At 36.7% G+C, this 27,354-nt stretch overlaps 2 long non-coding RNA genes across 3 annotated transcripts in view; one reads left to right on the forward strand and one right to left on the reverse strand.

The window, feature by feature from the left end:
• Window positions 1–27,354, reverse strand: part of LOC118147356 (uncharacterized) — a 192,341-nt gene that overhangs the window by 64,487 nt on the left and 100,500 nt on the right. The gene's annotated exons all lie outside the window — the stretch shown is intronic.
• LOC144579173 (uncharacterized) lies at window positions 1,569–26,862 on the forward strand. 2 transcript variants are annotated; one of them, XR_013526121.1, is made up of 5 exons: window positions 1,569–1,647; window positions 1,959–2,056; window positions 3,224–3,388; window positions 13,716–13,766; window positions 26,654–26,862. It is a non-coding gene; the product is annotated as an uncharacterized LOC144579173 (long non-coding RNA). The 2 variants fall into 2 exon arrangements; XR_013526120.1 differs by lacking the exons at window positions 1,959–2,056; window positions 3,224–3,388.

Below are 27,354 nucleotides of genomic sequence, written 5' to 3' on the forward strand. Positions count from 1 at the left end.
CAGAATGTAGGAGGAATATGAAGTCTGAAATAAAGTGGATTAGTTTACTTATGTGTGACATACTGCCTTTGAGTATAGGATGGTCATTCACAGTGACTTGCATGAAATCTGCTGATTTATGCCTGTTGTTCTAGCTTAATTAGTAATAACACCCTCTCTTCTCTCAAAAGTGTCACTTCAGGAAATGAATTACAGGGTCATTCTTAACCTATGAAACTAACAGGTAAAGACAGATGTTCTGCAGATGGTAGAGTATGAGTCTAAATCTCAAAATAGAGTTTTGGGCAACACCCTTGATTTAGGCATATTCAGAATATTTGTAGTTATTTGAAGCTATTAGTGTGCATAGAATTAGCTAGGGAGAGTACAGCTGTGTCATTATAGAAAAAAATGGAATTCTCGTTAGCAGCAACACTTTAGTGAGAGGTTAGAAGAGAATTTTAAAAACACATATTCAGAGAAGTACAAGGAATAAAAAGATAGTGGGTTCAAAATAAGCCATAGTGTAGTGGGCAGGGAAGTAAAGAAGAGATGAAGAAAAGTGATTTTGAAATATTTCCAGAGGAAGAGACTTAATGGTAGTTAAAGCATTATATAAGACCAAGTAAGGTTAAGATTTTATTTTTGTTTGAGGATTGGAGAGATGAGAATCTTTATAGATTGAAGAAGACTACAGAGATAGAGAAGGAGAGGGGGAGAGAAAGAGAAAAAGAAAAGGAGGTTAAGGAGGAAGAGGAGAAAAAGAAGAGAAATATGAAAAAAAATGATGTAGAAATAAGAAATTGCTAATAATGCAGATGCCTGGAGAATGATAAAAGAAATTAAAGGCAGAGGAGAAAGAATTGGGCTTGCACTAGATGATGGGTACCTCATCCTCTGTGCCTGGGGCTGTCAGTTTGCCCTTAATCTAAAACAAATGGAAGGTGATTCTCAAGGCCAGAAGTTAGTCAGGGATTGAAGAGTGGAAAGAGGTGTGTCACTGAAGGATACTTTAGGCAAATAATAAAAACATTCACAAAGGGGTAGGCTGCTGCAGATTTTAGGTAGACATCGATTCAATATCACCAGGATATTTCCCAGAGCTCAGGAAGAAAGTTCAAACTATGGACTGATTACTGATTCACGGTAAGGATGATCCATGGTACTGATCCATGGTAAGGGAAGTCAATAAGCTAATACATCATACTTTAGGGTAAAAGGGACTAAATCTACCTCCTAAAAACCAAAGTGGTCCTGGGCCCAGGAACCCCTAAAGCAGGTTCTGATATATTAAAACTGTCAGATCTAGACACCCCAGAAGTTTTTGCAACTGGTGAAATTTAGGGTACCTTCCCTGAAACTTAACACCAATCCTTATTCCCTGAAAGTTACTCAGGGAAACCTAGAAACATCGTACAGGCTTCTGAGTGGCAGTTAAGACAATCAAGTGGGTTTTGGTAGCTGAGTAATAGAAACAGTAGCAAGGCCTGAGGCACAGATGAACGTTTCTGAAGAAATAGAGGGAACCTATGATGTGGAGAGAAGATTCTAGAATGTTGATCCTCAGCTAGGCTTCTAATTCCATTGGTAATATTATACAAGTTGCTTAATGCTCTAGACCTTAAAACCTCTCTTGTCTCAAAAATCATGAAAGGGATAGTTGTGGAGGTAAGATATTTTTAAGCCCTTTTCTGCTTTACAGTTCTTTGATGAACATGGGCATAGGATGATGATGTGAGAGCAAATAGCAAAAGTCCTCCTGGTAAGTGAACAGAGGAACAATGTCCTTCAAGGAACAAATTAGGAAATCCATTTTGATTTTAATTGTACTACCTAAGTCAAGTATCTCCTTGGGGAATGAATGGAGATAGAGCTTTGAATCCAAAGTCAGTGAGGTTTTTACCTCACTGAGAACTCAGATGAATAGGTCAATGGAGGAATGACCAAACACGGAAGGCCTAAGGATGACTGGGTTTCAGGGGTCAGTAACCAGTGAAATATGGATAAAAACCAGCAGCAGAAACTGAAGGCGACTAGCAGTATGACTAACCTGATGCTGCATACAAGACATACAAAGGTAAATGCCCCTTTATAGGTTTCTTGTCCAAGTTGAAATCAAAGCCTAGAATTTGATTTTGTAGATTCTTAGTATATATCAATTTCTATAACAAGTTGTGCAGAATATTAGACTCAAAAAATAAATATAATACTATCCTTACCATCAAAGAGCCCACAGTCTAGACAGTACTGAGTATGAGGTAATGGACGTCTGATGAGAGCTTAGTCTCAGTAGTCAAGAAACTAGCCTGTTTTCAACAAGACAGGACACATTTCTCAGGCCATCAGCCCTCTGTAGGTTTACCAGGTCCCACCCTTTGTTAGAGCTGGGGAGCCAATGCAGCCAATAGAAATACTGAGTTTATAATGAAAATTTAAACCACCAAATATAAATCAATCTGCCATTTGTTGCCTGAGAATTCAAAATGTTTCTATATGCAACACACCCAAGCTCTTTATAGGTCTGCTGAGTTTTCAGTGAAAAAAAACCACTGTCCCTTAAAGACTTAAATAACTACATCTAGTTTAAATGTAATTGTACTACTCAAGTCAAGGATACTTTTGAGAATAACCATAAATGTTATCTTGAATTCAAGTATCCAATATAACGAAACAAAATGGCACTTGGGAAAGGACACATTGTTAGTGCAGAAATATTTTCTTTCTCTTTTTTAATTATATTCTAAGTTCTTCGATACATGTGCAGAACTGCAGGTTTGTTATATATGTATACACATGCCATAGTGGTTTGCTGCACTCATCAACCCATCATCTACATTAGGTATTTTTCCTAATGCTATTCCTCCCCTAGCCCCCTACCCGCCGACAGGCCACAGTGTATGATGTTCCCCTCCCTCTGTCCACATGTATTCATTGTTCAACTCCCACTATGAGAACATAGTGCATTCATATTTTCTAATAGATTCTTGTGAATCCCAGTTTGTAAATAAATGGCATGTGAAAAATATATATATAACCATATCTACTTGATTCTCTAACAGTAAATGAATTATTTACACTAATTTGAATCCATCATGCATTCTATATTCTTACAAACACTGACAACTTCTTGGAACTGGTACTGCAGACTAACTCTGGCTAGCACCTCAGATATGTTGAGGAAAAAAAAGATGTGCACACATCATTAACCTTCACAATGACCCCATGGATCATCCTTGTTTTTCAGCATGACCTTAGATACTGCAAAGTGAGAAGAGAAGAGCTCATTTCACCTCACTGCTGTGCGTGGATCACCTTTGACATTCTTAAATTCATTCTCAGTAGGTTTTAGTGGTGATGAAGGAAGCTAGCCTATCTAGAAGGGTATGGAACATTCCCTGCTAATAACAAGGTACTCAATAAATATGGACACATGAATTCAGTTTTGATGCGAGGTTTTGCATTTAAATAATTATGTATGAGGATATGAGATTAAAACAAATTAGTTTTTTAAAAATTTTAATTTCATGAATTGGTAAAAAATTACTCAGGACTCCAGAAAAAAAATTTACACATGTGATGTTACTGAAAATCTTTTCACATCTGTGTTTAGTTGTACAACGAAGTCAGTCATGGAAATGACTCCTTAAATGGATACTTTTCATGCATGTGTTTTGGTTCTGCCCAACATGGATTGTACTTTTTGAAAAGGAAAAAAAATCCTCTCATTTAAAGTTTACAATGGTGTCAATCCACAAAGCTATGCTAAATTAACACATATTTATCCCTAATCTGTTTCCATCCAATGATCAGCCTGGAGCCTGCTGTAAACAGGGAGATAGATGAGCACTGGTAAAGCTATAGGCAATCAAGCTTTTCACATTTTTCACATCTCAGCACATTTAGCTTCACCACCATAGATATTTCATAAATTACAAGTTCTGTTAAAAAGATAAACACTCAACTAGGACAGACCCTTGGTCCATCCACTTCAGTAACTTTTCCTCTGACTGAAGCATCAAAGTGTGTGCTTCCTCTATAGAAGATGAATATATTCCTTGAATCAGTAGTAAACTTTTAGCATCATATCCTAAATAGTAGGCATCTCATAATAAATTTTATTATGTATTACATTTTCCAATAACTTATCTAAACCCATTATTTTATTTTAAAGTCTTTATTTAAGAATTCATGGTGCCCAGCTCATAAATTATTTAGTACTGGGCATAAATAAATTTCTTTTCAACTACAATAGGGTGATTCTAAACATCAGATCATCATAAAAAATCTGATTAACTTGTATACATGTTTTTTTTTTATTTTAAAAGCCTCTTTACCCTCACATAATTATAAATTCTAAATTTTGTTTTTCTAAAAATGGGAAGTTCTGATCATTAAGTTTTATCCCTGACAGCAGCTAATTTATACAAATCTTCAACTCCTGTTCATCACTTTGTTTCACATTCTTTGGCTACATGCCACTTGCGTTAGTTTGATTCTAGAGTGATGTGGAAAAAAATAAAATGTCTGCATGCATTCTTTAAATATTCTAAGGGAGAGAAGATCACAATTTTACATAAGTAAAGGATGACATATTTATTTGCCGCATTTGAACAAATGCTTCACATCCCCTTCAGTATCTCATTTTGTGTTTCATTAATCCAGCATGAATATGATCCTGGCCTCTTTTTCAAGTCTATAGGCTTAATTTTAGTGTTACATTTATTTTGAAGTAGGGTATTAGGGTTTCCATTCAAATGACAATTCCTTTTAAAATAAAATCTATTATTTTCTCTATCTTTGTGAAGTAGCTCTATTTTATACATATTTGGCGGTTATTAGAATTATGCCTTATTATGAGTAAAGCTTAGGTGTGGTATGCCAGCACTTTTTTCTTCCTGTCTAATTGTAATCATGGCAACATATGAAGAGTTCAGTGGTAAATATATATATACACATACACACACACTGTCAAGTGTTTTAAACACACACACACACACACACACACACACACACACACACATGCTTATAAAACATGGTTTCTACTTTATGCTGAGCCCTTTCATTCTGTCCTGTGTTTTAAACAAATATATGTTGGTGTTTGAAACACAAATTATTACACTAGGTCTTCTCTTTGTAATTAGTTGTGTTTACTAATTACAAAGAAGAGAAACCTAGAAGATATAATTTTAGTTTTTAAAAAACAATATTGTTATTGAAATACACAGAACTTTGAAAACATGGAGAGATATGCACATTATAAGAGAGATGCCAATTTATCCATTTTCCATGAGAAATGAAAATAGTAAATATCATCATGGAGTAGTTATGACAAAAAATAAATCAAAAGGGTGAATAAGATTAATTAGTAATATTTTTGATGATCTACAAATCTTTGGTATTAAATTTTAAAGTAATATAGCTCTTGGTTTTACTTTATACTGACATGTGTCTCAAGCTGCCAAGGTCACTCCCACCCTTCCTCTCATACACCTGGCACATAGAGTTCAAGAAATAACCTTTTCCTAAAAAGTGGACTGTTCTCTGCGTTCTGGAGACATATAAGATGGGTGGGTTAACCCTCCTATTTCACACCCCCTACTAGTCTTGAAAAAAGGAAGTTTGCCACATTACCTCTGCTGCGCCACTGAAGAGTTGAAGGAAAGGAGCAGATAGATACAGATAACGAAAACTCTGTGAATCAATATGAATCTTCACAGATGGTCTGTTGTGAAAGATAACGGTCTAAGCCAGTGCCAGGTTGCAGGAGAGATGGAAGGCTGGAAGAATGTGGTGGGAAGAATCCAAAGGGGATTAGAAGCTTCTGTAGGACACTAGGCGTTTGGGCCCTAGTTTGGCAGATTGAAAGGCTCAATGGAAGAACAGGATGGAAAAGGGAAAAGACGGATTTCAGAGAAAAATTTAATCTCACAAAAGGGAGTAATTTATCTGTAACAAATATACTAATAGATCAATAAACTATAGTCCATATAATGATTAAACCTCAACTCATAAGCATAATGTCTTCTTGCATCAGGCACTGTTCTAGGTTCTGGAAATACTAAAAGAAAACAAACACCCTTATCTTGTAGGGTCTTCCATATCAGGATAATGATTGTCTAGATGGACACACCACAAACCTAAAGACCCATTTAATGTCACTGCAGAGCTAATGTAGGTATTTAGAGTGAACCACAAAACAGAGACAAAGGCATCTGGGAGCCATGCAGCCTTGGAGAATAAGCCTTTCATGAAGCAGAAAGGAAAAGGAAATCCATCTGATTAGTTGGTGCTTAAAGGGTGTATTTATCTTGCTTAGTTCTAGTCACAGATAACATTTGCATTACTGAAGTCCATTTCCAAGTGTCTTTGAAGAGCACTGAATTGTTCCTGGATGCAGGCCAGAGCCACTCTGGCTTTTCTATCTGCACTTGCATGAAAAGATCAGCATATGAACTATAGCACCTATGACAACTAAGATACTATATTTAATTGCATCATTTTTTTTTAAAAGACAGAGTAGAGAACCACTTTCAAGTAGAGATACTTTAGGGTTAGGTTTAAGGTCAGCCTGTGAATGTCTCCTACTTGATGTCAAATATGCCTTTAATTTACAAACACAATTTGTTTTTTTTTGTTTGTTTGTTTGTTTTTTTGAGAAAGAGTCTCACTCTATCACCAGGCTGGAGTGCAGCAACATGATCCCAGCTCAGCACACCTTCTGTTTTCCAGTTTCAAGCAATTCTCCTGCCTCAGCCTCCCAAGCAACTGGGACTACAGGCATGCACCTGGGACTACAGGAATCACGCCCGGCTAATTTTTTTTATTTTTAGTAGAGATGGGGTTTCACCATGTTGGCCAGGATAGTCTCGATCTCTTGACAACATGACTTGCCGGCCTTGGCCTCCCAAAGTGCTGGGATTACAGGCGTGAGCCACCACGCTAGGCCCACAATTTGGTTTATATATTATTATTTACTGAGCTATTTTCTAAAATGATTCTTTTCAGTGTGAATTAGTTTATTCTAGATAATAAGTAAATGTAATAAATTGAAAATAATACAAGTAAAATTGAATGAGAAGTCTTTGGATAAAGAAAAATACTCAACATACAATTATAACTGCTCCTATTTCTTATTTTGATAAGAAACAGAGACCTATGAATCAAAAAATAGATGCATCCTAATACTTATTACCCTTTTCATGCCAATTAGAGCTTGGTAAGATTTCCTATTTCTTGCTTTTCATCTTACTGGTTCCAAAAAGAAACAGAAATCCCACATGGTGTCTAGACAACACAGACAGCATTATAGGTCTTCACTTACAATGGTGTCTATGATAAAATGCACAAGAACTAAAGAGGTTAGATGAAGATACATCAAATTGGAAAACACTACTGAGCTAACATTAGCCTGTGTTTCACTAGCCAAGACCTATTTTATAAATAAATAAATAAATAAATAAATAAATAAATAAATAATAAAAGCAAAAGTGCCACAATAGCTTGTGTTGTTACATTTGTTAATATTGATGGGATGTAATGAGATGTAAAAACTAACAAAGTTCCTCTATGGTTGGAAGTGCAGGGAGTAATTGCTGATAAAATTACTATCCATCCTCCAACATTATTTTAGTAAGAATCTGTTTTTCCACTCACAAAATAATATGTTTTCCCAATATGCTTTTAATTGCAGTTTCCAATTAATCAGTAAGGAATTTCAAATACAATGCACTTTGAAATAAGGCTGTAAACAGATCAGACGATTCAATGAAATGAAAGAAGAGATATTTAAATTAGATTTTATAAGGTAGTGGGATGGCCAATGCATGTTTTTAATTTTCTAGTTCTCAGAGGAAATGATGCTTGAGTCACAATTGAAAGGTAGAAACTTTTCTACTTCATTGATTTGCAAGGATATTTAAAATCAATCTGTATAAGCCTATATTCAAAAGCAATTGAAAAAGATACTCAGTAAAATAAAGCTGTTCTAGCTGATGTGTAATCCTCCTTACTCTATCTTTACTTTCTCCCTATCCCTCAGACCCCATCTCCAATTTTACTAGTTCCTTTATACTTTCCAATCTGTAGACATTTTCCTATAGCACTTGACCTTTTATTTTTTTTCAACTCAATCTCTCTTAAGAATTGATTCTGTCTTACCCTTCCCACTCTTTAAATCCCAAATACATACTCTGGCTTCAGACCCTCAGAAATATCTAGAAATCTTCCCATTTCTTTATTGTTTCTGTTTCTAATTCTTCTATCCATAGACAATATTGACCAGAAGATGCTTAAGGTAGAATCTGAACTGCAAGAGAATTAGAAATAACAAAGTAACTACTTGAGAACTTCCTCAAGAAAAAGAGAAATCAAGCATTTCCTAGAAAGGCAGAGGAAGAGTTAAACTTTCAAGAGGCCATCTCTGTAAAGTAAAATATTAATGTCCATAATATTATGCCATGTACATTCGTGTGTTCCTGTGGTTTTGTTTTGACTGCTCCCCTGTTTTACATTTCAAATAAGAGAAAATAAGTAGGATTTTGCCTGTCTGCAGTCTTCACATATAGCTAGACTCTGTTTACACAACTGGAATACTAGCACTCAAACATTCTTCATCATGATCCTTGTAAGGTCTTTTGGCTGACTGACTATGCCATGGACTACATGGTAACCTCTGTGACCTACTCAAAAGGAGAAGAATGACCAAAGCCTGCAGCAGCTAATTAACTCTGAGACATTCTTCTATTGCTCCTTATTCCCACCTCAACTAATAAGGCAACTGGACTTTGTAACCAACCTTGCTCAACTGACAAATCAACTTCATGACTCTAGATCCTATGAACACCTCCCAGTTTGCAAAAACTGCCCTGAACTGTAACTTCTATAACTTTCCACTGCTTACCCCAAACCTATAAAACCAACTCCTATCTGATCACCCCACTGACTCTCTTTTCCGACTCAGCCCACCTGCACCTGGGTGCATAAAGGGCCATGTTGCTCACACAAAACCTGTTTGGGGGTCTCTTCATTCAGAGCTCATTTTAACAATCCTCATGTAGACAAAGCATTTTTTAAAGTTCATGTCAAGTATGCCCTCACATTTTACTGTGATGTGGAAGGTAAACTAATAGTTTTACAGGTAGTCATGTACAGCATTTCTTCATTTTTAGAGGCATACCTTATTCCAAATATAAAATCCAAGAGAAAGCTTTTCTTTCACCTTCTAAAGGTTCACTGAAAATGAACTTACAATAGGTAGATTAATAGGAGAAAAGGGCATGCAGAGTTATTTCATGTGTATAAGCACCAGAGAATCACAGGAGAATGACCAAAAGGGTCCAGATCCTTTTACAATCTTTTCTTCATAGTGGAAGGGGAGATCAAGAAAATGTGGCAATTTAAATTGGTAGTAAAAGATTTTTAGGGAGAATAAATGGGACCAATGCTCAGACAATTGTTAGTAAATAATTCTCTTTGGAAATTAAATGAGACCAGAGAATAGGCCGTGGTTTAGGTTAAAGTTCCTCTGGGCTCTAGGTCTGGTGTTTAATTTTCAGTTTTTTCCTCTGTGATTTCCCAGATTAATAGCATTTCAGGGAGGGGATCAAAGGCAATTGTGTTCCTCTTTGACAGGTCCAGTTTCTAGGTAGATAAGAGAACTTCAGTGAACATCCTCATTCTGTGTTTTGGACAAAACAGAGGATTGAGAAACAGGAGGAAAGGGGAAGATCAAAGACACCTTGAGGGTGATTCTTTAGTTCATCACATCAAAGCATAATATTTTGGGTTATCATCTTCTGAGCTTCAATACATACAACTAGTTTTGCTCATTTCTGCATGGCTGTTCTTCATCAATAGTAATAGAAATTATTCTCTAATTTATGTAGGTTTTATTTATTTATTGTTATTATACTTTAAGTTCATGTGTAGAACATGCAGGTTTGCTAATAGATATACACATGCCATGGTGATTTACTGCATCCATTACCCTATCATCTACATTAGGTATTTCTCCTAATGCTATCCCTCCCGTAGCCTCCCACCCCCTGGTATGCCTCCTCTAGCCTCCTACCCTGTGATAGGCCCTGGTGTGTGATGTTCTCCTCCCTGTGTTCATGTGTTCTCATTGTTCAACACCCAATTATGAGGGAGAACATGCAGTGTTTGGCTTTCTGTTCTTGTGTCAGTTTTCTGATAATAATTTTTTATAGTTAAAAGCACTGTTATAACAGTTATTTTACTTGATTTATCAACCAACTCACCAAAAAGTCAGGTTAGATATTATTGCTCCTATTTGTTAGATAAGGAAACTGACAACTATATAATAGGTGACAGAAACAGGTCTAAAAGTTACGTCTATCACTCCTAACTCTGTCTCAACAGCTACATTCTACTGTGTCAGTGTCCCATGAACACGGTTATGAAGGAGATTCTAACTGAGAGACAGGAAAAAAAATAAGTATCCTTGCAATATCCTAAAACATAAATATAATAAAAAGATAAAATGAACATGAGTGAAAGTCTGGCTGATATCCTAGACAATTCTATCAGGCTTCAGCCTAAGGATCCTACAGCAAACACACATGAAACTTGTCCATTTGTCACCTGGCTCCTCTTGAACACTAGAGGCCACATGGCTTACTATTTTTTTTTTTCATTTTTATGGATCTCTGGGTTATTGTCATTGATACCAGTTTTCAAGACGAAAAAATGCAAGTTACAGATTTATAGAAACCTTGACTGTAAATTTACATCTGTAAGGTTTTTCCCATATTCAACTTTCCTGATTAAAACAGAAGTATTAAAATTGTGAATTCAATGTTAATAAATGTGGTTATTTTAAGCCTGCACACACTTAGATTTTTAAAAGGAAAAATCACCTGAGGTTGGGAATTCGAGACCAGTCTGGCAAACATGGTGAAAACCCGTCTCTACTAAAAATATAAAAAATTAGCCAGGTTTGGCAGCAGGCACCTGTAATCCTAGCTATTTGGGAGGCTGAGGCAGGAGAATCACTTAAACCCAGGAGGTGGAGGTTGCAGTGAACTAAGATCACACTCCTTCACTCCAGCCTGGGTGACAAGAGCAAAATTCCATCATTAAAAAAAAAAAAAGGAATCAGGAGAGAGAAGTGACTTTTGCAATAGAGAGATGTCATGATACACAAGATTTGCATTAATTTTAGAAAATATTAGTAATAAGTCTCTAATTTCTCCAAATCAATACTGGCACATACCTATGCAGAGGCAAAGAAATTTCATCCACTGGTAGATAGAAAAGGGAGTCAAAAAGTTAGAATGGGTATAAGAAGCATTTTAGTTTATGGTTCACTCTATTAATTATATTTCAGAAAACCTCTGGATACACAAAAATCCCTAGGAGATACAAAGTTTCCCAGTCAGTTTCTCCCATTATTAATATCTTATGTTAGACATTGGTAATTAGTCACAACTGATGAAGCAATTTCCATACACTATTATTAACTAAAGTCCATGCTTCATGAAGGTTTCCTTTCCTAAGAGTTTTTACCTAATGTCTTTCTTCAGTCATATATTTTATAGAGTGACCCTTAGTCTGGTGTTTTTCTCATGATCAGATTATGATTTGAGGTTTTTGGGAAGAATATCAGAGGAGTAAAGCATCATTCTAATCACATTATATCAAGGGTATATACTAGCAACATGACTTATCACTGCTGATATTAATATTGTTCACTTGGCTGTAGCAGTATTTAGCAAGTTTCTCCATAGTCAAATGACTCCTTTTCCCCCATTCCATACTGTAATTGTTGAAAGGAAGTGTACAGCCCACTCTTAAGAAGTGGGGAATTATCCTCCACTTCCTTAAGGGAGGAGTGTCTATTCAACTCACTTTGATTTTTCTGTAGGGGAAATTTGTCTATTCTCCCACAAGTATTTAATTACTCAATCTTTTTGTGTACAAATACAGTCTCAGAGATAATTATCTCATGCTTAGAGTAATAAGCCAATACTACTTTATTTAGTTTTTTGCTAAAATTGTTCAGGTTTTTTTTTGCCTTTGGAAGCTCAATTACCTCCTATGGCCCTTGTATGCCTTTGACATGCTTTTATTAATGTGGGGTTTTTTGAGGGCAGGGAACTCTCTTGCTTTCTGGCACTGCAAGATGCTCCAGGATCATTTTGTGTATTTCTTCTACCAGTCATAGATTCAGCCATTTTTCAAAGCAGTAGAATGGATATTCAGACAGAAATACATGAATTCAAATCCTGGCTTCACACTTACTTAATTATGACTTGGGGTAAATTATTTAGCATCTCTAAGATTCCATTCCCTCACTTGTGAAATGAGAACACTACTAATTTCCAATGGTTATTGTTAGTCTAAGAGAGAAAATAAATGTAAAATTCTTCTTCCTAACACTGTGTTTTAAAAAATTAATTCTCTTCTGTACCTTCTTTATCACCAGTCAGCACAGCAAGCTAATTCTTCTTGGCTAGTAACCTCCCTGAATCACTACCTATCTATCTTCTACCAACTGAGGAAGCTTCCAATACCCCTGACTTGGAAAAGTCACTCTAGTTACTATTTATAATCTAGAAATGTCTTATTTTGTGAATAAACAAACACTTAAACATACACATATATACACACCCACACAATACACACACACTTATGTTGTGTCACTTCACATATGTGTGAGATATGTTTAAGCTAACATGTCTGTTCTTAGCATGAAAAACATTTTAGATGAAATGTATAATAGCAGTAATTTTGAGTTGCTACTATCTCAGATGGTTAATTTAGAGAAAAAAAAATTGTCAAAATGGGTGGTTACCATAACAACTGCATCCAAGATTTCTTTGCAATCATTTCATTATTATTTTAACATTTCAGTTTCCATGACAACCAAGTGCAGTTAGCATTATCTCTAAATATACTCCACAGGTACTTTTTTCTTCAATGAACCAAGACCTTTCATTTTATACTACAGAGATCAAGGCTATCTGCATAAATTTAATGTAAAATCTGTCAAAGACAACCCTCTTTCATAAAAAACATGGGCAAACTCAAATAGAGTAACATTGTGGATATTGTTCACATTTTTCTTTTAATCGGGTTTATCAGGGAGTTCTAAGAAAATAGATCAGATATTTGTCTGATCTATATCCTGTCTATAGATCAGGAAATTTGTCTAAATTTCTAGCACAGATTATGAGCTAAAGAAAGAAGTGTTTAGCTCGGAGAATCAGACCTCATCCTGTGCTGCTGTTACCTTGTATTTTATCGCACATCTAACATTTTAGCCACTCAGTGACATGAAGTGCACAACTCTGGTCCCAGTGTAGTTCACTTATCTGCAAAGGCTTTTATATAAGTGAACCTATTTCTATAGAAGTTGAATTTGTAACTTCATTTTTTCCCTCTAATAGTACTATTCCTACTGTTATTTCTCTTTTATTGCTCCTTTCTTCTTTCTTATTTTCTATTCTCCTTTCATTACCTCTTTCCTTTCTTCTATTTCCTCCTTCCTCTCTTGACCTGCCAACCCCTGTCTTATGGTAGTTAGTGATAATTGTAACAGTAGTAAGATAGGTCAGGGATGAGGTGTTCAATAAAAAACTTTTTGGGGGTCAAAATGCTACTTGGGAAAAAAATCTCAACCAAAATTATTTGCACATTTAAATACAAGTGCTTTAGGGAAAGAAAACTCTAAAGTTGTGCCTCAGTATATAACCCCTTTCTTCCTTCATTTACAGAATTATTTAACATTAAGAGTCATCATGAGAAGCAGACCCTGTAATGTACTAGTGAGTATACAAAAAGTATATGGCTCTAATTCAGCAATTGCAAAATATAGACAATTATTATTCTGCATCCATTTTTGTTCAGGTATGCCCTCAATAGATATACCAAAAAATCAATATAAAAATTTCTCTAAGTTATATATTTTAAAATATTCTATAGTTGTTAATTTGCCTGGTGCCAACTTAATGCTAATCGACCTATTAATACCACATGATACTATCATTTTCTGAGCCTTTTAATAACCTATGCTTTGTAATATCAAGGTTAACATTAGGAGCCAAACAAACATTGCTCAATTCCATAGTTCAGTAATTTTTTTTACTGTTGTCCGCTTTACCTTTACAGCAAGGTCCTCCGTAATTCATATTTCACTTTGAGTGTTCCTTAGAAAAATATTTCCTATGGGACAGGTCTTATCCATTTACCTTGCTTTTACTTTTAATTTAAAAACATGGGTGGAAAATATTTAATTATCATAGAAAACACATAAACTTGGGCCGGGCGTGGTGGTTCACGCCTGTAATCCCAGCACTTTGGGAGGCTGAGGCGGGTGGATCACGAGGTCAAGAGATCAAGACCATCCTGGTCAACATGGTGAAACCCCGTCTCTACTAAAAGTGCAGAAAAATTAGCTGGGCATGGTGACGCATGCCTGTAATCCCAGCTACTCAGGAGGATGAGGCGGGAGAATTGCCTGAGCCCAGGAGGCGGAGGTTGCAGTGAGCCGAGATTGCACCATTGCACTCCAGCCTGGGTAACAAGAGTGAAACTCCGTCTCAAAAAAAAAAAAAAGAAAAGAAAAGAAAAAAGAAAATACATAAACTTAGGAAACTGCAGAAAATGTATCAAACATCAAAGTTGATATATTACAGCAAACACATTATTTCAGTTGCATAAAACAACTCAAAACAGCAGTGATTTAAGTAAGAACATTTTATACCATCATATAATAGTATGTTACAAAGACTATACTACATGCAGTCAATTAAGGCTCCTGTTGCTTTACCTTTCCTGGGATGTCATTGTTGTCCAATGTTTCAGAATGTCTTTCTACCATGTTTGCATTCCAAGCAACATGATGAAGGCAGGTTGGGAGAAAAGTATGCCCCTCCTGGTTAGAACATGAGTTAGAAGTTCTATACTTCACTTCTGCTAAGAACCTGTTGTCCAGAACTTAGTCTCATAACCACACCTCCTGAGAGAGGCAGGGGCAGTAGTAAATGGGTCTGGTTTGTCATATGACAGCTAACAATAAATGATTCTATTCTTACAAGGATATTGAGAGACAACTGCCTATCTGTCAATCTCTCATTCTCACTAGAAAGCGGTATGTACGTATGTCTAATTTCACCAAATCCAAAGGTGATGTATAGGAAACTGCGACAAGTGTGGCTTGAAATTTTCTATTGCTTTGTAAGATAAAGCCTGAGTCACCCACTGCTGAGACATTTACTCCAAGAGAGTGCCATCATGATCAGCTGCTCAGGAATCAGTAATCTGCTCCTCACTTACCTGGAATGTCCCAGAAAAAAACACCATTTTGCTCTGTCCACCAAAGCTGTCATTTTTAAATGTTTCCTGCTCACTGTTTCAGGGAGCACCATTTTCCAGTTATTTATAGCTTTCACAAAAGGCAGATATTTGTTTCCTCTTCCAAAGGCATTAACTGAAGTTACCATGGTCCTTACTGGATTTTCTTCATTTAAATATTTTCTTTTCTCCAATCTTCTCTTTGCCTCTCCTCCTTTTCCCCCTCTTTCCCCTTTATACGCTTTCTCTCTCTGTCACACACACATACACACACACACACACACACACCCCTCTAGTTGTTAATGAGAGTAATTACAATTTTCATTTTTACACTGTTAAATGACTGTAGATGACAGAGGGTCAGTGGAAAGAATCATTAGCCATTGTAATTCAACAAGCTTGGCATGAGTCCTAGAATTGCCCACAAGTGAAATGTTGAGTAATGAGAATTTAATTTTCTCCATTCCCATTCTCTTTTGTACATTCTCAGTAACCCTAAACATTATTTCAGCCCATTTGCTGCCAGGTGAGAAGGTATGAGAGTGATAGCTTAAAGGATGTCCATATTTATAAATTCCTTAAACTTAAATAAATATGGACTCATAAATTAGAAAAATTGGTCAACAACACATACCATAGAAAAATATCAAGGCTTAACCACAGCTGTGATTTTGACCACCAAAGTATGAAGGAAGAACTCCAACCACTTTAAGCCTTTAGGAAGAGCCTATCACAATCAGGAAGCTTTGATTTAGTACTTGAAATGGTAATGAAAGATCCTTACATTGGCAGTATCTGCTAGAAAAGTTGCTATTTTCCACATATTTTTCCAGAGAAACCAGGCAGGAACTATAGAAGTACAGACTACTTTCAATATCAAAGTCACTTTTAGGCTTCTATACATAGCTTCCAGAAAGTGATTTCATTTCAACAATATCTACTTGGAATATTTTTAGTATGTCCAAGAAAACGTGATATCAACTTCTGAAATAAAAATGTAATTTTCCCATAAGACATATAATTTATAAATAGATACCTCTTATTTTAAACCAATGAAATGCTTAAATAATTCACCAAATTTACCACAAACAGTCTAAGAAACAGGCCAATATGATAACATATGTAAGGTAGAAGGTTGGATTGTCTATAGGCAAACCTGGAGTCACAGATGAAAGTGCCCCTGACTTCATGTGAAAGTATAATTGAAATAGCATTCAAAGGAATGAGACAAATAAGAGCAAGCATGTAATCTCAGGTAAAGTCTTGTTTTGACCTGATCCATACAGGACTCTGGACTCTAACAGTTCTCACACTAGAAGTCATGAAACTAGAGAGTGGGTTTTATCAATGCCAAGTATATTTCTTATATATTGGGCAAGCAGGGAAATGACTGCTGGATGGGTCCATATCCCTAGTGGTCTTACAGTAGGACAAACATGGGCAATAAGTATACTATCTGACTCACCTATGCCTGCTTTATCAGGGCGCCACGACAAGAGTGCCCTGGATTCCTGAGTCTCAGAGTCAACTAAGACTCTAACCAGTAATCCTTGAAATGGCTAATTAGTCCTTTTTTCTCTGTGTATGGTTTTGAAAGTAAATAGCGGTAGGTCTTTTAGGGAAGGGTAAGGTGAGTCATTACTGTATATGCTTGCCTTATAATTCTGTGGTCCTTCTTCATGGGTTTTGGCCAGTCTGTCGGTTAATAGTTTCTGGATGCAAGGGAAGTTTTTGAAAACTAGTCAAGGCATAGCAACTTTCACAGGGTGCTGACCTCAGCCTCTTTCCTTCTGTTGATCTAAGTTTGAATACTTTTGATTTTAAGAATTAAGCAATATCCTCAATTGACTACCCAATCTACTTTTTTCTCTAGATCTACTATGCTTTATTATCCATATCTACAGATCCTTGTAGCTACTACTTTAGCCTTCCTTCCCATAATGGCAAGTATGTCCACCATGTTTTAGATATTTTAGAGTTGCTAAATGGCCTCTGTTATTAAGTTAAAAGGCCTAGCATCTACTACCATCAGTCCTGGCCTACAGAGATAGGCATGACCCAGCTTTTTATTGACGTCAACACCTCTTGCCAGTGTATTATGTGTTGAATCAATAAATGGAGCATCCCTGGAGCCCTTCTCAGTTATATAGTGAGCTGCTAGGTCTCCCAGTCTTATGTAGAAGATATCATGCATGCTTCTTTGAGCCTTCTGATTTCATCCTCCACTATCTGCCATGGTAGTTCTGAAATCCCTTTTTGAAGCCTCTGTTGAGTCTCACCACAAGAAATTAAAACTAGCCCCCAGGTACCTTTTCAGGTGTTAATTCTATGACACAGAAGAGTTCTCCCATATTGACAAACTCTTCCTTACTAGCCTGATTTTCTCCCCTCTTGACCCAGTACCCTCATGTGTGACATCTACAAGTGCAATTACTATTGGTGACTAAGTTACATTTTTACTCAGTCAGCACTAAGCATCTTAGGTGTGAGGGCTATGCTAAACACAACTATAACAGCTTATAAAATCATGGCAGATAAAATCAATGCTGCTGTGAGGTTTTTTGGGGTGTGTTCTCAAAAGCCTATTCAGAGTTTATTTGGATTAAAACCTAATTTTGTTTTTTACAGTTACACATTCAAAACCCTATTTTTAAATCTTTTAACTTTAGCATACAAATCTTATTTTTCTATTTACACACTTAGCAAATTTAAATAATTGCTTTTTAGGGGACTTTGAATAATTTTTGGCTTATTTTATATATTTTATTAAACACTCCCAAATATCAACCATTTTAACCACATTTATAAACTTAATCACAGAAATTCCTATTCTGTCTGACTTAGCAAACAAAACTTTTCAGATTATAGTACTAAATGAGTCTCATAAATTAAATAAACTTTGTAAGTACTGTAAATACAGAGTTATCTTAGCTATTCCAAAACTGTGCATAAACCTAGTAAGATATTAACTTATAATAAATTTATATCAATTACTGAATTTTACACATTAAATTGGACTTAGAAGGTTATCACATTAATATATCAATTTCTGTTAAAATGTAGAAGCACATGAAATAGCAAATATCTACTAGACATCTTTTTAAAATTAAAATAATAATGCTAATTTTTTTTGTTTGTTTGTTTTATTTTTTTGAGACAGAGTCTCACTCCCTCACCAGGTGCCAGGCTGGAGTGCAGTGGCACAACCTCGGCTCACTACAACCTCCACCTCCCAGGTTCAAGCAATTCTCCTGCCTCAGCCTCCCAAGTAGCTGGGACTACAGGCACGTGCCACCATGCCTAGCTAATTTTTTTCTATTTTTAGTAGAGACGGGGTTTCACCATGCTGGCCAGGATGGTCTCGAACTCTTGACCTCATGACCCGCCCGCCTTGGCCTCCCAAAGTTCTAGGATTACAGGAATGAGCCACCGTGCCCAGCCATAATGCTAATGTTTTTGTCTTCTTAATTATTTTGCACTTAATTCTAAATATCTTGGAGTAAAATACATATATACCTAATAAGGAAGAAAATTATCATCTGACTTAACTGGGGTTATGTAACATTTTGAAGACAAGACAGAACTGTCAAATTCCAGAGATATCTGTCTCAAAGCCTGGACAATCAGACTCAGGCCTTTTCAGCAGTCACTGTTTCATTGGCTTCGACATTTCAAAACTGTTTAGTCATGTAGGTTACAGAGCCTACTTATTCTCAACTCTCTAGGTTGAATACTTCATTAAAATTTGCATTTCTGAGGAGTTTAAACAGATCTAAATGTTTTCCTGCCTAATTCTAATAGCCTTATAATTTGATGAAATCATAGGCTATGTGCAGTCTGGTTATTTTTTTTCTTTATGTTAAACACCATGATTGAGACTTAGAAGCCCCCATTCCTGTGTGCTTAAGACTATACAATTCTTTTGTATATTTGAAATAATTCCCAGTAAATTTGAATATTCCATAGTTTATCTGACTGTGGACACAATTTACAAAGTTCCTTTATGGACAAATAAAACTTATAATGTACTATTTAATACTAAGAAAGAAATCAGTTTTTGATTTTCTGAATATCTTGCTCCTACAAATTTGTCTAACCATCGATCCAGTTATTCATCCACCGAACATTTACCAATGCTCTCTCTGCCTTTTCTGAGGAGGAAATCAAGTAACTGAGAATTTATTGCCTCATGTGGAAGAGAAACATGTCAGAGAAGTAGCAATGCTGCTTATTTCATCTACACAATGAGAATAATAATGAATAGATAACTTTTTTTGCACGAGGCTGAGGATACAGTCAACTTTGAATAAACGGCAGTGTAGGTACACTAGAGCACTACAGTTAGGCCTGGACTCTGTGTAATGGAGGTATACTCCAGGAAAAAGGGTATGAGGATCACCTCCTCATTTCGTGAACACTCAGGAATATGTTGAGATTGTTTGTTACTTCCTTGGTGCTTGAAGTGAGTATAAAACACTGCAGATTCAATCTCAGCCTTTTTAAAAATGATAGTGGACCCTAGAACATCATGGAATTTAGATATGGCCTGAAACAAAAGCAGTGTTCATTAAAAAATGCCCACTGAGTATCCACTACTTGACCATAACTCAGCACTGTTCTGGATGCTGAGAATACTAAAGTGGAATGAAACATTTTTGTTTTCATTGGTTAAAGAAAATGTGGTATGTAACTATGATGAAATATTACTCAGCCATAAAAAAGAAAAAAATATTATTTTGGGTAGCAACTTGGATTGCCATTATTTTAAATGCAATAAGTCAGAAATAGAAAGTCAAATATCAACATGCTCTCAGAGTGGAAGCTAAATAATGTGTAAACATGGATATAGAGTGTGGCATAACAGACAACGGAGACTTGAAAGGGTGGCAGAGTAAAAGGGGGGTGAGGAATGAGAAATTGCTTAATAGGTACAATGCATACTACTCAGGTGATGCCTACAATAAAAGCCCAGACTTCACCACTATGCAACATATATATTAAAACCGTAGTTGTAACCCCTAAATTTATGCCCCCAAAAAGTGAACTGAACAGGCAGAACAAATTCCTGCTGTCAAAAACTTACAGTCTGGTGTCTAGGGTCTCACACTGCCAGAACAGAAGAGGGAGCCAGGAGAATTAAAAAACAAAAAACATCAAAAGTGAAAAGGAAATTTACCCAGAATTTCATATCCAGCCAAACTGAGCTTCAGAAGTGAAGGAAAAATAAAATCCTTTGCGAACAAGCAAGTACTCAGAGATTTTGTCACCACCAGGCCTGCTTTACAAGAGCTCCTGAAAGAGGCACTACACATAGAAAGGAACAACCAGTACCAGCCATTCCAAAATCACACTAAATGCTAAAGAGCATCAACATAATGAAGAATCTACAACAACTAACAGGCAAAACAGCCACTTAGCATCAAAATGGCGGTATCAAAAATAACAATATTAACCCTAAATGTAAATGGACTAAATGCACCAATCAAAAGACACAGACTGGCGAATTGGATAAAAATCCAAAACCCATCAGTGTGCTGTATCCAGGAAACCCATCTCACATGCAAGGATACACAAAGGCTCAAAATAAAGGGATGGAGGAAGATTTACCAAGCAAATGGAGAGCAAAAAAAAGCAGGAGTTGCAATTCTCATCTCTGATAAAATAGACTTTAAAGCAACAAAGATCAAAAGAGACAAAGAAGGCCATTACATACTGGTAAAAGGATCAATAAAACAAGAAGAGCTAATGATCCTAAACATATATGGACCCAATGCAGGAGCACCCAGATACATAAGGCAAGTTCTTAATGACTTACAAAAGGACTTAGACTCCCACACAATAATAGTGGGAGACTTTAACACTCCACTGTCAATACTAGACAGATCAACCAGACAGAAAATCAACAAGGATATCCAGGGCTTGAACTCAGACCTGGAGCAAGCAAACCTGATAGACATTTACAGAACTCTCCACCCCAAATCCACAGAATACACATTCTTCTCAGCACCACATCACACCTACTCAAAAATTGACCACATAATTGGAAGTAAAGCACTGCTCAACAAATGCAAAACAACTGAAATCATAACAAACAGCCTCTCAAACCATAGTGCAATCAAGTTAGAACTCAGAATACAGAAACCGACCCAGAACCGCACAGCTTCATGGAAACTGAACAACTGGCTCTTGAATGTTGACTGGGTAAACAATGAAATGAAGGCAGAAATAGAGAAGTTTTTCGAAACCAATGAGAATGAAGACACAACATGCCAGAACCTCTGGGACACATTTAAAGCAGTCTCTAGAGGAAAGTCTATAGCAATAAGTGCCCATATGAGGAGAATGGAGAGATCCAAAATTGACACCCTATCGTCAAAATTGAAAGAGCTAGAGGAGCAAGATCAAAAAAACTCAAAACCCAGCAGAAGACAAGAAATAACTAAGATCAGAGCTGAGCTGAAGGAGATTGAGACACGAAAAACCCTTCAAAAAATCAATAAATCCAAGAGCTGGTTTTTTGAAAAGATCAACAAAATAGACAGACCACTAGCCAGATTGATTAAAAAGAAAAGAGAGAACAACCAAATAGATGCAATAAAAAATGATAAAGGGGAAATCACCACAGATTCCACAGAAATTCAAACCATCATCAGAGAATATTACAAACAACTCTATGTGCATAAACTAGTAAACCTGGAAGAAATGGATAAATTCCTGGACTCCTGTGTCCTCCCAAGCCTAAACCAGGAGGAAGCTGAAACTATGAATAGACCAATAACAAGGTCTGAAGTTGAGGCAGCAATTAAGAGCCTACCAAACAAAAAAAGCCCAGGTCCAGATGTGTTCACAGCCGAATTCTACCAGACACACAAGGAGGAGCAGGTACCATTCCTTCTAAAACTATTTCAAACAATCCAAAAAAAGGGAATCCTTCCCAAATCATTTTATGAGACGAACATCATTCTGATACCAAAACCCGGCAAAGACCCAACGAGAAAAGAAAACTTCAGGCCAATATCCATGATGAACATAGATGCAAAAATCTTCAATAAAATATTGGCAAGCCGATTGCAACAGCAAATCAAAAAACTTATTCATCATGATCAAGTAGGATTCATCCCGGGGATGCAAGGCTGGTTCAACATACACAAGTCTATAAACGTAATTCACCACATAAACAGAACCAAAAACAAAAACCACATGATTATCTCAATTGACGCAGAGAAGGCATTTGACAAAATTCAACAGCCCTTTATGCTAAAAACCCTCAATTAACTCGGTATCGATGGAACGTACCTCAAAGTAATAAAAGCTATTTATGACAAACCAACAGCCAATATCATAATGAATGGGCAAAAACTGGAAGCATTCCCTTTGAAATCTGGCACCAGACAAGGATGCTCTCTTTCACCACTCCTATTCAATATAGTACTGGAAGTTCTAGCCAGAGCAATCAGGCAAGAAAAAGAAATAAAGGGTATTCAAATAGGAAAGGTGGAAGCCAAATTGTCTCTATTTGCAGACGACATGATAGTATACCTAGAAGACCCCATCGCCTCAGCCCAAAAACTCCTGAAACTGATAAGCAACTTCAGCAAAGTCTCAGGATATAAAATCAATATGCAAAAATCACAAGCATTTGTCTACACCAATAGCAGACTTAAAGAAAGCCAAATCAAGAACGAACTGCCATTCGCAATTGCTACAAAAAGAATAAAATACCTTGGAATACAACTCACAAGGAACGTAAGGGACCTCTTCAAGGAGAACTACAAACCGCTGCTCAACGAAATCAGAGAGGACACAAACAGATGGAGAAACATTCCATGTTCATGGTTAGGAAAAATTTATATCATGATAATGGCTATACTACCCAAAGTACTTTACAGAATCAACGCTATCCCCATCAAGCTACCATTGACTTTCTTCACAGAACTGGAAAAAAACACCATGAACTTCATATGGAACCAAAAGAGAGCCCGCATAGCCAAGTCAATTCTAAGCAAAAAGAACACAGCGGGGGGCATCACACTACCGGATTTCAAACTATACTACAAGGCTACAGTAATCAAAACAGCATGGTACTGGTACCAAAACAGAGATATAGACCAATGGAACAAAACAGAGGCACCGGAGGCAACACAACATACATACAACTATACAATCTTTGATAAACCCGACAAAAACAAGCAATGGGGAAAGGATTCCCTGTTTAACAAATGGTGTTGGGAAAACTGGCTAGCCATGTGCAGAAAGCAGAAACTGGACCCCTTCCTGACACCTTACACTAAAATTAACTCCAGATGGATTAAAGACTTAAACATAAGACCTGGCACCATAAAAACCCTAGAAGGAAATCTAGGCAAAACTATCCAGGACATAGGAGTAGGCAAGGACTTCATGAACAAAACACCAAAAGCATTGGCAACAAAAGCCAAAATAGACAAATGGGACCTAATGAAACTCCACAGCTTCTGCACGGCAAAAGAAACAGTCACTAGAGTGGATCGGCAACCAACAGAATGGGAAAAAATTTTCGCAGTCTACCCATCTGACAAAGGGCTGATATCCAGAATTTACAAAGAACTCAAACGGATTTACAGGAAAAAAACAAACAAGCCCATTCAAAAGTGGGCAAAGGATATGAACAGACACTTTACGAAAGAAGACATATATGAGGCCAACAATCATATGAAAAAATGCTCATCGTCACTGGTCATCAGAGAGATGCAAATCAAAACCACATTGAGATACCATCTCACGCCAGTTAGAATGGCGATCATTAAAAAATCTGGAGACAACAGATGCTGGAGAGGATGTGGAGAAAAAGGAACACTTTTACACTGTTGGTGGGAGTGTAAATTAGTTCAACCATTGTGGAAGACAGTGTGGCGATTCCTCAAGGCCTTAGAAATAGAAATTCCATTTGACCCAGCAATCCCATTACTGGGTATATATCCAAAAGACTATAAATCGTTCTACTATAAGGACACATGTACACGAATGTTCATTGCAGTACTGTTTACAATAGCAAAGACCTGGAATCAACCAAAATGCCCATTGATAATAGACTGGATTGGAAAAATGTGGCACATATACACCATGGAATATTATGCAGCAATCAGAAATGATGAGTTTGTGTCATTTGTAGGGACATGGATGAATCTGGAGAACATCATCCTCAGCAAACTGACACAAGAACAGAAAATGAAACACCGCATATTCTCACTCATAGGTGGGTGATGAAAAATGAGAACACATGGACACAGAAAGGGGAGTACTAAACACTGGGGTCTATTGGGGGGAAAAGGGGAGGGCCAGTGGGAGGGGGAGGTGGGGAGGGATAGCCTGGGGAGAAATGCCAAATGTGGGTGAAGGGGAGAAGAAAAGCAAAGCACACTGCCATGTGTGTATCTATGCAACTGTCTTCCATGCTCTGATCATGTACCCCAAAACCTAAAATCCAATAACAAATTAAAAAAAAAAAAAAAAGGAAATTTCTCATGTTTAGCATAATCCACACTCTACATGAGAGGAATCAACAGTCAGCACGTGATTCTATGGTGACTCTGGACCAGCTAGGTGAATCCTACGTTGTTTCCTGTTTTGTTTCACTTTAGAAATCCCAATGAATTTCTATATATTTTCCACTGAAGAAAATTTATGAGAGTTTCATTGGGCACTTTCATTATTCCATCATGACAGTCACAGAACAGTGTCTAATATAAGGGAGAAAATAATTAGGCTATATGACATAAATTATTATTACATTATAACCTACACTGAATTGCACCTTATGATAAAGGTCGATTTCAAAATCTGCTGCACTGTGAGGCATCTTGAACAGATCTCTGTGAATTTTACATTTTCTCTAAAGACTTTTATTTGAATGATTAAAGTCATCTGATGAAAGGTGACTTAACCGTGATGTATTTAATTATTTAATGTTCCTTGGGGTTTATTCCAATGGATTAAGAGTATTATAGTCTTGCCTAGAGTCAAGCCTTTCTCAGGTCATCTTTATTCAATTTTGTTGATAAGTAGAGTGTTGCTATAGTTCCTACCAGCATGATGGCAGACTTCTGTGGCTGATTCATAGAGTTTGCCTGTCTGTGTTATCCTGGAGAATTCAGTTTGTATGTTATGGATGGCATGTATAACATATTTTTCTTTTTAATTTATGCATTTATTATTTATTCCTTTTTCTTAGATGATTTTAAATTTCAAATTTTATTCAGTGAAAAATCTTTGTTGCAAACCTTTATCACAAACTCCACAAGTGAGATTTTTCCTGCCACTTCAGAGTTAAACATTTTCCCAACTAGCAGTGTTAACAGCAGTACTATAGCTCTGCAATCTAGGCAGGTAGTTTAATTTGTGAAGTTTAACTTCTATCGGTGAATCAAATTGGAGAAACGGTTTGTGAATGTTCATAGCAGCATTACTTGAAATCTCCAGAAACTGGATATAAGACAAATTTTCATCAACAAGTGAATAAACAAAATGCTGTATATGCAGACAATGTAACACTATTGGAAAGAAATAGTGATATAAACAACACCCTGAACAAATTGCACAAACATTATGCTGAGTCAAAGGAGAAAGAGAAAAACAGAGTACAGTCATGTACCACATAATGTTTCACTCAATGATAAACCAACTATATATATGACAGTGATCTCCTACCATATGGAGCTAAAAAATTCCTATCACCATGGAATATTATGCAGCCATCAAAAACGATGAGTCTGTGTCCTTTGTAGGGACATGGATGAACCTGGAGACCATCATTCTCAGCAAACTGACATAAGAACAGAAAATGAAATACCACAGGTTCTCACTCATAGGTGGGTGTTGAACAATAGAACTCATGGACACAGGAGGGGGTCTATTGGGGGAATAGGGGAGGGACAGCGGGGGGTGGGGAGTTGGGGAGAGATAGCAGGGGGAGAAACACCAGATACAGGTGAAGGGGAGGAAGGCAGCAAATCACACTGTCACGTGTGTACCTATGCAACTATCTTGCATGTTCTTCACATGTACCCCAAAACCTAAAATGCAATTAAGAAACAAATTCCTATCACCTAGTGATTTCCTAACTGTTGTAACATTGTAGGTTAATGCGTTACTCACCTGTTTGTGGTGATGCTGGTGTAAACAAACCTGTGCTGTCAATCATATAAAAGTATACGAATACAATTATGTAGTACAGTTCATAGTACTTGACAATGATAATAAACTACTATGTTACTGACATATATTTACTTTTGTCTTAGTACATTTTGTGTTAATATAAAGGAATACCTGAGGCTGGCTAATTTATGGAGAAAAAAAGCTTATTTGGTTCACCTTTATGCAGGCTGTACAAGAAGCATGGCACTGGCATCTGTCTGACTTCTGGTGAGGGCCTCATGCTGCTTCTACTTATGGCAGAGGTGAAGGGGACCCAGATGTACAGAGATCACACGGCAAGAGAGGAAACAAGAGAGAGAAGAAGGAAGTCCCAGGCTCTTTTTAACAACCAGCTATCTGGGAACTGATAGAATAAAAACTCATTCTTACCCTTACAGAACCCCGAGGGAAGGCATTAATCTATTAATGAGATGTCTGCCCCCATGACTCAAACACTTCTCATTAGGCTCCACCCCAACAGTGGAATCGACATGAGATTTGGTAAGGGCAGACAAATCATAGCTGCTATAATTTTTGTTATACTAGAGTATACTTCTTCTGCTATAAAAAAAATGGAGTCAACTGTAAAACAGCCTCAGGTAGGTCCTTTAGAAGGTATTCCAGAAGAAGGCATTGTCATTAAAGGACATCATGACTCCAGGCATGTCACTGCCTCTGAACACCTTCCAGTGGGACAAGATGTGGAGATGAATGACAAATGAAAATATGGGAAGGTGATGAAGAATAGAATTTGTTTTCCTAAATTTCCTATCTATCTATCTATCTATCTATCTATCTATCTATCTATCTATCTATCTATCTATCTATTTATTGAGAAAGAGTCTTACTCTATCACCCAGGCTGGAGTGCAGGGCACTTTTGCAGCTC

The sequence above is a fragment of the Callithrix jacchus genome, chromosome 14, assembly GCF_049354715.1.
Source record: "Callithrix jacchus isolate 240 chromosome 14, calJac240_pri, whole genome shotgun sequence".
Taxonomy (NCBI): domain Eukaryota; kingdom Metazoa; phylum Chordata; class Mammalia; order Primates; family Cebidae; genus Callithrix; species Callithrix jacchus.